Genomic DNA, 10,540 nt, shown 5'->3' with positions numbered 1-10,540 from the left:
AGGCAGTGTATAGCAGAAGGAGTTGGGACCGGAAGGCTAGAGAAGAGGCTGAGTAAAGGGCAACTGAAATTATACAGAAGAAAAAGCTCAAGTTTCGCTTGCAACCCTCCAGGCACCTGGACAGAACAATAACTCAGTTGTGAAAAGGTACTAAAACTGCAGCAGCTTTTATGTGTAATTGATGATTTCACATAGAACAGTTTTTGTGGTGTTTTGAACTTTCAACACTGTTCAAAAAGAAAAGAAATTGATAAAACAGTTTTCTTCTGCAGCAGGGTCTTCAAATAGTTTCTTTGGAGTATTTATATATTCCCTTGCTGAAGAAAAGACAGATGGGTTGAATTCTAAAGGCACTACAATTGTGTTGGAGGCTCAAAGAGTGACTGTTCTAAGGTTCCTGAAGCCTCACTGCCATTCAATACCTTGATGTTCTGCCAGCCTTTCTGGGTATAGTATGGCACCTATCTCTGGGAGGGCCAGAGACCTCTTGAGAGCAAAGAGCAGGGCTACTCCACACTGTTTGGGGCAGGGGAATGCAAGAGAGCGCAATATCTTTGAATGTGAAGGTTCTTATCCTTAATGTATATCAAGTCATAATAAGCCCATAAACAGAGAATATGTGCAGCTAACGGAAAACAAATGTCTGTTTCTGGCAAAGCCTCTAGCTAACGTCATTGTGAGAGAAATAAAGAAGTTGCTGTAATGAGAGAGACAGCTCAGTGGAACAAACTGCCTGTTGTGTTTCTGCCTTGGTCTTAACCATTTGATGTAACAGCCTGTTCTGCAAAAAAAAACACCTTTTCTTAAGGTCTCGCCAAAAAGCCCAGGGGGAAAGCCCACAACTGAAACAACTGTAGCTCTTTTTCATGAAGGTGTATTGTGAGTTCAGAGTTTTTAATAACAAATATACCTAAATGATTGGAAGTTCTCAATAAACTGTGTTTTAATTAGGTTCTGAGATTTTGGAGCTGGGACAGACACCATGGTGGTATCCTGATAGTGCTGGACTACAACTCCCATCATTCCTGACCATTGTCCATGCTGGCTGGGACTGATGAGAGCTGGAATCCAACAGCATCTGGAGGGCACCATGCTTGCTGCTTGCTGCCCCTGTGCTGGAGGGTAGAGCTATGTCTGCCATTCAACCTGCCTTAAACTATCTTTGGCTAACTTCTTGCCCTTAGGTGTGTTCTGTTGCCAATGTTGAAGTATGATTACACTTGCAGTTGACCCAGCTTCTATACCTGGAATAGGGAGGCACTTCTTGTCCTTTCCATCAGGTAACAAAAGACCATATTTTTTCGTGTATAACACGCCCCCTATTTTTGGGGTCTCCAAATAAAGAAATCCCCCATATGACCTATCCGTGTATAAGACGACCCTCAATTTTAAACTTGAAAAAATGGGGGGGGGGAATATGGTCTTAAGGTAAAGGTAAAGGACCCCTGACAGTTAAGTCCAGTCACAAACGACTCTGGGGTTGCAGTGGTCATCTCGCTTTACAGGCCAAGGGAGCTGACGTTTGTCCGCAGACAGTTTTTCCAGGTCATGTGGCTAGCATGACCAAGCCGTATCTGGCGAAACCAGAGCAGCGCACGGAAACGCCGTTTACCTTCCTGCTGGAGCGGTACCTATTTATCTACTTGCACTTTGATGTGCTTTCGAACTGCTAGGTTGGCAGGAGCTGGGACCGAGCAATGGGAGCTCACCCCGTCACAGGGATTCGAACTGCCGACCTTCCGATCAGCAAGCCCTAGGCTAGATGCATGAATGTTCAACTTTGGCTGGTCCTATCCAATATGTGGATAAAATACTATATTTATAAATTGCATAAATACTCTACCCTGAAAGAGTTGCTGAAAAGGTGTTAAAATGTCAATTTGCAATGGCAGTAAAAATTTAAAATCCATATTGAGTCATGGGGCGCCCCATCATTATGGACAGATGTTACCCTTCAAAAACTGCACTGGGTGGGTGATTTTAGAAAAATCCTTGCATTGCATGAGACTGCTGCAGTGTCCATCCATATCTGTATCTTAGATATACTATCCTTGAATGCCATGACAATTCTAATAAGTTTCAAATGGTTTGGCCCTTACGGGGTCTTGCAGCTGAAAAGCCTTGGCAAGAAATAAATGGAAAGACAGAGTATTTTAATTTTCCTCCTCACGTTTCCCTCCCCTCCTCTCCCCTTAATTCTTTTGGCAAAGATGACTTGGCTTTTGCAAGAGGCACGGTATAAATGAAACCTAAATCCATTATTTATGTTCTGGCAAGCAGCAGGAATTCCTTCCACTCTCTTCAAATTATGCTGCGATATAGCAGTATATCATAATAAGAGATTGAAGGGAGGTATTTTCTTCTTCTTCTTAAAGACAGATATACAGGGCATGACTCTCTGTTTTATTGTCATTCATCCCTAACCACTAATAGATTTAAATACCACCCCGTTCTCAAATTCTGACTTCTTCTTTTTTAAGTGTCATGTTAGGAATGAAATAATTGTCAATAAGGTTATGTCTAGAAATTTTTGCAGCCAAAAGCCAGCACTTTACCACAGTTGCTGAGCTGATACGGGGGACCCAAGCACTTTGTCCTCTGAAACTGAAGAGAAATTGCACTAAAAATCACTATAGTACTGTTTTTTAGTTTCTGAGAAAACACACTTTGTGCCATATTTTGAAAGTACAGCTTGTGAATGGGACAAAAGCAGCTTCTGCCCAGAATGCATTTACAACCATTGCCTACTCAGCATTTATTCTGGGGAAACTGAACTTTGTGTGAGGGTGATTTCAGTTTATTTCATTTGTATCATCACTTCTTCAACCTCTCTCCCCCCCCCCCAGCATTTCACAATAAATTTTGCTTTAGGTGAAATGCACTGGCAACCTATGGATCTGTAAAACCCACACAGAGCCTGCAATATCGTCAGGAAGAGGAAGGGGTCCCCTAGGCAGGTGGTTGCGAGTGAGATGAAAGGCCAGCCAGCAAATGTTATTTATTTATTTATCATTGCAATTTTATGCTTGTGAGATTTTCAAATGGCACAATATTTTGTCTTTTCTTGGCTGCTATATATGAGTTTGTTGGAGGGAAGCATTTGCTATTTTGCCTCAGGCAGAAAAATGTTTTTGACTGGCTGTCTCCCTTGCACACATACATTTTCTAGTACTTTTATGTGCTAACAGCATAAATGGGTTGGATGTTGCCCCCAAGGGGAAAAAAACAAACCCATTATTACTTTGTTTTGTTTTAGGCTAAAATTTCAGTGGTGGTATACATGTAAGGCAGGCATGTCCAAAGTCTGCTTCGGGGGCCTAATCTGTCCCGCCGGTTGTTTTAATCCGGCCCACGTGGCTTTGGGGTAAAATCCTAAAAAAAACCTCAACAACTTTGGTTGGCCCTCACACATGCTCACTTCATCAAATCTGGCCCTCTTTGAAAAAAGTTTGGGCACCCCGATGTAAGGCCATCTGAAAACTCTGCTAAGCAGTGACCTCTATTTTTGCGTGTGGCTCCATGCAAAACATTCACATTTATGCCTAAGACATCCGCAGTGAAGTCCTGACCAAAACAGAACCAGGCAGTTGCATACAAATGTATACAGGCAGCTGTAAATAACTCTGACCACCTGGCCTTTTGACAACCATGTGCCTAATCCAGTGTGTGCCATGCTTCTTCCATCATGCTTGGGACATAACTTCTGAAAAGCAAACCTTCCCCCGCTAATGGGCCAGCATGATGCAGTTTGTTAAGGTCCAGCTGGAAAACTGTTTTCAATTCAACATACAATGCATAAAGGATCCCCCCCCAGGTATTCATGAAACTAGAAATACAAAAGGGAGTCTGCATTCTGAAACATTGTCTGATCAATTAAGATTCATCAGACAAAGCCATTCAGATGCAAAGTGACTACTTGCATATCTCATCATTAAGATGTTAATGATGTGCATTCATGGAAACTGGATTCAGTTTTAATTCCACTCTTGTCAGGCTTTACCTACTTCTCAGCTCGAGAAGCCTTTCTTTTGGTTTAACGGGAAAGTAGAGAACAATGGTGATCTCTCATTTTTATTGCCCACCGTGGAATGTAACAGTTATTTATACATATATACATTCTTACTCTTGCACAGAATAGCACAATATGAGATGAAAAAGCCCTTTTCTAATTTCATACTTGGTTACTGAAATTGGATAGTCTCAAATCCCCCGTTATGTCAATGGAAATGGGCTGAGTTCAGGATGCAAATATATTAGTTTTTCTTTAAGGGCTACAACTGTTTTGGCATATGGCAGTGGTAGGCAAACAGCGCTCCCTTGCCTAATATCATCTGGCCTTCTGGTCTTGTAGGTTCACTCTTGATCACTTCTGGGACGCGGGTGGCGCTGTGGTCTAAACCACTGAGCCTCTTGGGCTTGCTGATCGGAAGGTCGGCACTTCAGATCCACGTGATGGGGTGAGTTTTCGTTGCTCTGTCCCAGCTCCTGCCAACCTAGCAGTTCAAAAGCACGCCAGTGCAAGTAGATAAATAGGTACTGCTGCGGCGGGAAGGTAAACTGCGTTTCCGTGCACTCTGGCACTCATCATGCGCCAGTAGCGGTTTAGTCATGCTGATCACATGACCCAGAAAACTGTTTGTGGACAAATACTGGCTCCCTCAGCCTGAAAGTGAGATGAGCACTGCAACCCCATAGTCACCTTTGACTGGACTTAACTGTCCAGGGGTCCTTTATCTTACCTTTACCTTCAACCTCAGGAGTGCCCAAACTTTTTTCAAAGGCAGCCAGATTTGATAAAGTGAACATGCACGAAGGCCGACCAAAGTTGTTGACCTTTTTTTGGGATTGAAGTTGTTGTGCTTTTGGGGGGGGATTTGACCCCAGGAAATAAACTGCCACAGGGGCCGGATTAGGCCCCCGAAATAGACTTTGGACATGCCTGTTTTACCTTGATCACTTCTCTAGGAATCTTGGGTGTATGTGTATGAGAGAAGTTGTCATGACTTCTGAACCCAGCCCTTTGTACTACCTTGAAGAAGATACAAGTGACGAAGAAATACAGGGTGCTCTTCTGTGCAGGGGGTGGCTGGAGAAGCTCAGCATCTCCCTCTGAGCCCTTCCAGCCTGAGGACATAGCTCTCCTACCTTCTTCTGACTTGGAGGTTGAGGCCCCAGTCAGTGACATGCCCATCCCTTCCACAGTAAGAGTCAGAACCTGCAGAATCAAGCAAGGGTCCTTCAGTCAGCAGAGCCAGCTCTTCAAGGAGGTAAGCCCAGTGGTGGCTAGTGGTTCTAGGACTTGGTAGGGTGGCTTGGCAGCTAGATAGGTCATAGAGACATGGCCAAGGAAGTGGCTGAACTATCACTTCCATGAGCCCCATCCAGTATGGCAAATGATTGATAATAATGGGAATTGTACTTTATCGATACAGTCATACCTCATGTTACATCTGCTGCGGGTTAGATCTTTTCAGGTTACGAACACGCCGAACCTGGAAGTCCCGGAATGGGTTACCTCTGGGTTCGGGGCACGCGCATGCGCAGAAGCGCCGAATTGCGTCACCCGCATGCGCAGAAGCGGCGCTTCAGGATGCGGCCTTTACATGTTGCGAACAGGCCTCCGGAACAGATCCCGTTCGCAACCAGAGGCACCACTATATCCGGCCACAGATTATCCAATTCTGCTTTGAAGTCATAGGTTTTAGTGGTTTTAGTGGAGGAATTGTGTATACCATTCTTGACCATTGAAGCCTGTAGGTTTTCCAAGAGCTTACATTATGGCTGTGTCATGCCCTCACCTCCTCTCTTTCTGCTGTGACAATTTGTAGGGCCAAAGGTCCACCTAGTCCAACATTCTTTTCTCACAGTAGCCAAGCAGATGCCAAGGTGAAGCCCAGGACGAGTGCAACAGCACTCTTCCCAATTTTGATACCCAGAAACTTGTATTCAGAATCACACTATTTCCAAATCTGGAAGCAGCACATAGCTCTCTTATGGCTAGTAGCCACAGACAGCCTTATCCACTGTGGATTTGTCTAATCCTCTTGTTTGCTTAAGTAACTCCACAAAATGCCATTCACATTGATGCCCCCCTCCAAATACAAATGTATACACACTTGCACACACACACACTTGCACACACACACACCTATCAGCATGATTATAAATGCCTCTGCTTGGAAATATTTCATGGAAACCAATAAGGCGTTCTGTCATCACAGAGCATCTGTCATCATAGAACATATGGGCCAGTTACTCTTTTTCAGTTTAGTCACCCATGGAGCTGCTGTGAGGATAAAATGGAAGAAGGGCATTATAGCAATGCAAAATAAGTGCCTGCCTGCCTGCCTGCCTTGGAGCGAACACAAAAGGCATGTATGGTAAGAGAGCGGAAACATCAGACAAACTTGATGGCAGGCCTAAAGTATCTTGCTACCTGAGGCAGAACAGTAAATGGCATCCTCTTCTCCCCAAATCAAGGTGATGATTCCCAAGACTAGTTACTTAAGAGCAGGAAGTTCCGCAAGTGCCTCTCCCCTTCTCTGGCAGTGAAAAGACAATGGTGACGATGATAAATTAAGTAATCAACAATTTACTGCTCTTTTATGACACCAACAACCAGCTGCCAAAAGCAATCGCCTCAGTGTGCCTAATGGTAGGGCCAGAACTGGGGTGGGGGGAGAGGGAGGCCAGTTGGTATGGGGCCTACAATTTTGAGAGGAGCCTACTCCAAGTCGCCCTGGTAGAGGCAAAGGGGAACTCTTTTTTTTATTATTTTTTTTTAAAAATATATTTTTATTAATTTTCCAATTAAAACCAATTATATCACATTCATTATTTCAAATTATACACATATATATATCAATCAAACCGAATGTTATGCCAAATCGTCTAGAAAATTTTTTATTTGGGTTCCCATGCTTCAAGAAATTGGGGATTCCTCGCAACCGTCCACTGCCGTCTTTTTTCTAAAGTTCAAATCGTCCTCCAAGTTCATAATAATCCAGATCTTCCCCTTACAGTCACATAGATGTTTTCCACTTTCAACCGATTGTTTCCCAGCTGCTGAGATAAATATCAAACAAGGTTTCACAAATGTTCTTTCTCCTGTGTGGGTTAATCAGTCCAGCCTCCCCATAAATCTTCTTAGTCTGGAGCTCCCTGTTGCGTCGAAGCAGCGCCATCTTAAAAAGCTCAAATCACTTTCGTTTTCTCTCATAGCCATGAAGATTAACGATCTTTATAAAATTTACAGCTTTTCCAGGCAGAAGACCCAAACATCAAACCATAAACTCTTGGTAAATTAATGGATCTCCTTGCCCTATAGCTGAACTTAGCTTCAGGTCGCTGCTCCAATTCAAAGTGCGTCACAGCTCATAAATCCTCCGAACGCGTCCAGGACTCCTTCCGTCCGACTAGGGGGGGGGCTTTTCTCATCGGCAACTCCACATCTTTAAAAAATATGCTCAGTAACAACAGTTTATAAAGTTCAACTCACACAGTCTTTTGCTTCTCTTTCACTCCAAACAAGCCAGGACATCGCGTCTGGGAAGGTACGAAGTAACTCATATGAAGAAAAATAAAAAAAAACCTCAATTCCCTTTTCGCTCCGTCCCCATCAATCCTTCTTCCAGATGATATACAGCCTTTGACTCCTCTCCCTCAGCAGCATAAATTTCTCAGCAGTAAACAGCGCTTCTTCCCCTCCTTCTGAAGTATGTCCATAGATTTAAGCCTAATTATCTTCTTTAACCATGGAAATCCCCGCCATGCAGATTAGCGTCCGGGAGTCCTGGCCCTCGTAAGTGCTTTTCAGCCCAAGCTCCCCCCACTCCATAAACAGTCGGAGTGGGTCTGGGGGCATCGCGGGCCAGCGGCCCCTCTCCGTAACCCCCGGAGAGGGTAGGGGGTTGCCATTTACTCCCCTAGCAACCGCCAAATTCCTTACGAAGGTCAGAGGGATGGAAAACAGGTCCGCCATTCCTGCCGGCGGAAACCGGAACCTGAGGCAAAGGGGAACTCTTTGGTAAAGATGATCAAAATGGGAGCTACATTTCCCATCTGGCCTGGGCTTCACATGGCCTTGGCAACCAGCATCTTCACATGACGCCTTGCACATCTGAGAACTTTAAAGTATCTCAGGGGCAAATAGGTTCTGCTACCTCAGCAACACAGGTCTAGAAATGCACTCAGCATTATTTCTAACCCCAGCACAAAGGTCTGATAGTCGATCTTGTGGACAGAATGCTCGTTTCCTAAGCAATGCTTTCCCAGACATAGCACTAGATTGTAGATTCTAGGTTCCTGGCTAAAGTCCAAGCAAGGTCAGAGAGTCCAGTACTAGCACACTGGCTTGGCTCCCAAACATTTAAACATATTTTTTTTTCAAGCAAGAGGGAACAGCAGAGGCAAAACAAACTTGAGTTTGTTGTTGCAACGTCAATGTGCAATTAAGACCGTAAAGAGGGCTGATGAGTGGTGTTTCCATGCTAGTGGCTCATTGTTTAGCCTGGTCATTTTGCAGCCTAATAAATGCTCATTAGTCCGCTCCACATTGGAACAAGTCTGGTTTTGATTAGGCTTGCAGTGAGCTGTCAGAAATGCAGACTATGCCAAATGAGCTCTTGTGGGTTAACTTGGGAGAGCCTATAAACTGCCTGCTGCTTGCTTCAATTAAGATCAGAAGGAAACATGACTCTCAGAGCTGCCAATGTTTATATACTTGATATGTTTGAGACCAATCAATCATACCGAAGGAGTGGGGGAGGGAGAGATTTGGGGTCACATTCTTTTTTCTTTGCACAAGACTTGTGCAACATGGAAATCTGCGCACAATCACAGTCCCAACTAAGGACTAAGATGCAAGGGTACTACACAGACATGGCCATCTCTATTGCATCTCCAGATTACCTCCAGATTAACTATGAGTGGAAGCTACTGAGATACCTTCAAGCTCACCCAAAGCAAGTACTGTAAATGGGATGAGAACACTTACATTTGTAGAAATGTAGTCCTCCATTTGTAGAATCTTTGATTTAAAAATTGAAATAAATAATAATAATTGCAGTTGTTTTCATGGCCATCTTCCAATTCAGCAAATGAAGCGGAAAAGCAAAAAATGACAACACACACACACACACACCCCAAAATCAGCTTGGCTGATCTCTCATTTCTTAATTGTAGAACAAAATCAATGAGCACAAAGAATTAGCTGTTGCTTATCTATGGCTGGCATTTTATTAATTATTCTCAAAGGCTGAAGAGTTTTCAGTGTGCATTTTAATTAGAGGGGACAGATGCCAGCAGCTGTTTCTCCAAGGCAACTTTTGCCATTCACTGAACTCTTCATTTATTTGATCAAATTGCAGGGCATGGGTTGCTGTTTAAAGAGGAGGGTGAGAATTACGTATTCATTCTGGTTCTGAAAAGCCTATTTGGCAGCAGCTGAGGGAGGAAGCTTGCCTGTGAAAATGTTCTGTCCTCAGTTCATTCCTATGTCCCCAACGGGTTTAAATGCACTGTGTGTTCTAGTTGTGTCAAGAGGGCAGGCTAATAATTAATAATAAAGGCTGATGCTAGCCACTGTTTGATTAGATGCAAGAACTATTAACATACTAGTAACTGACACATTGCAAATATTTTGAGGAAGCTTCATAGCTGAAGACTATTATATCCTCTATCCCAGGCATAGGCAAACTCGGCCCTCCAGATGTTTCGAGACTACATTTCCCATCATCCCTGACCACTGGTCCTGTTAGCTAGGGATGATGGGAGTTGTAGTCCCAAAGCATCTGGAGAGCTGAGTTTGCCTATGCCTGCTCTATCTCTTCTGCTCTGTATGTCATATACAGGGATGCATCCGTGCCCCATTCCTTGTCCCCATTACTTCTACTATAGAATCATAGGATTGGAAGGGACCATGATTGGAAGGGTCATCTTCTAGTCCAACCCTCTGCAATGCAGGAATCCCTTGCCCAATGTGGGGCTTGAACCCATGACCCTGGTAGTAACACCAAGGTCACAGGTTCTATCCCCATATGGGACAGCTGCATTCCTGCTGCATTGCAGGGGGTTGGACTGGATGATCCTCAGGGTCCCTTCCAACTCTATGCTCTACCGACTGAACAATCCCTTGATGGGCACCATCTGGCCAAAGTGCATATTTCCAGAAGAGTGGGGCAGGGCAGGGGGCTTACCTCTAAAAATTTCAATAGGAGATACAGTTGGATTCTGCTGCATAAGCAGAAGGTGCTTCTTCTCATGCAGGGATGAGGGGAAAGTATTATTATTATTATTATTCCCTACCTTTCCCCCTGACAGAACTCAAGGCTGCTTCCAGGTGAAAATAAGAATTGCTACTGATCTTATAGCATACCTGCTCACCATAGATAATATGACTCAAAGCACAAAAATTAATTGGACACTAGATTGCAACTTATTATCTGTAATTGTGACGCTCGTCAACAATGAAAAACAGCAATATTTCCCATAACTTTGCATTTTTTGCAGTTTACTAAGTGATCTGCTTTTTAAAGGGTGG

This window comes from Zootoca vivipara, chromosome 9 (genome assembly GCF_963506605.1).
Source record: "Zootoca vivipara chromosome 9, rZooViv1.1, whole genome shotgun sequence".
In the NCBI taxonomy this organism is placed as follows: domain Eukaryota; kingdom Metazoa; phylum Chordata; class Lepidosauria; order Squamata; family Lacertidae; genus Zootoca; species Zootoca vivipara.
Note: the sequence above shows the minus strand (reverse complement) of the source record.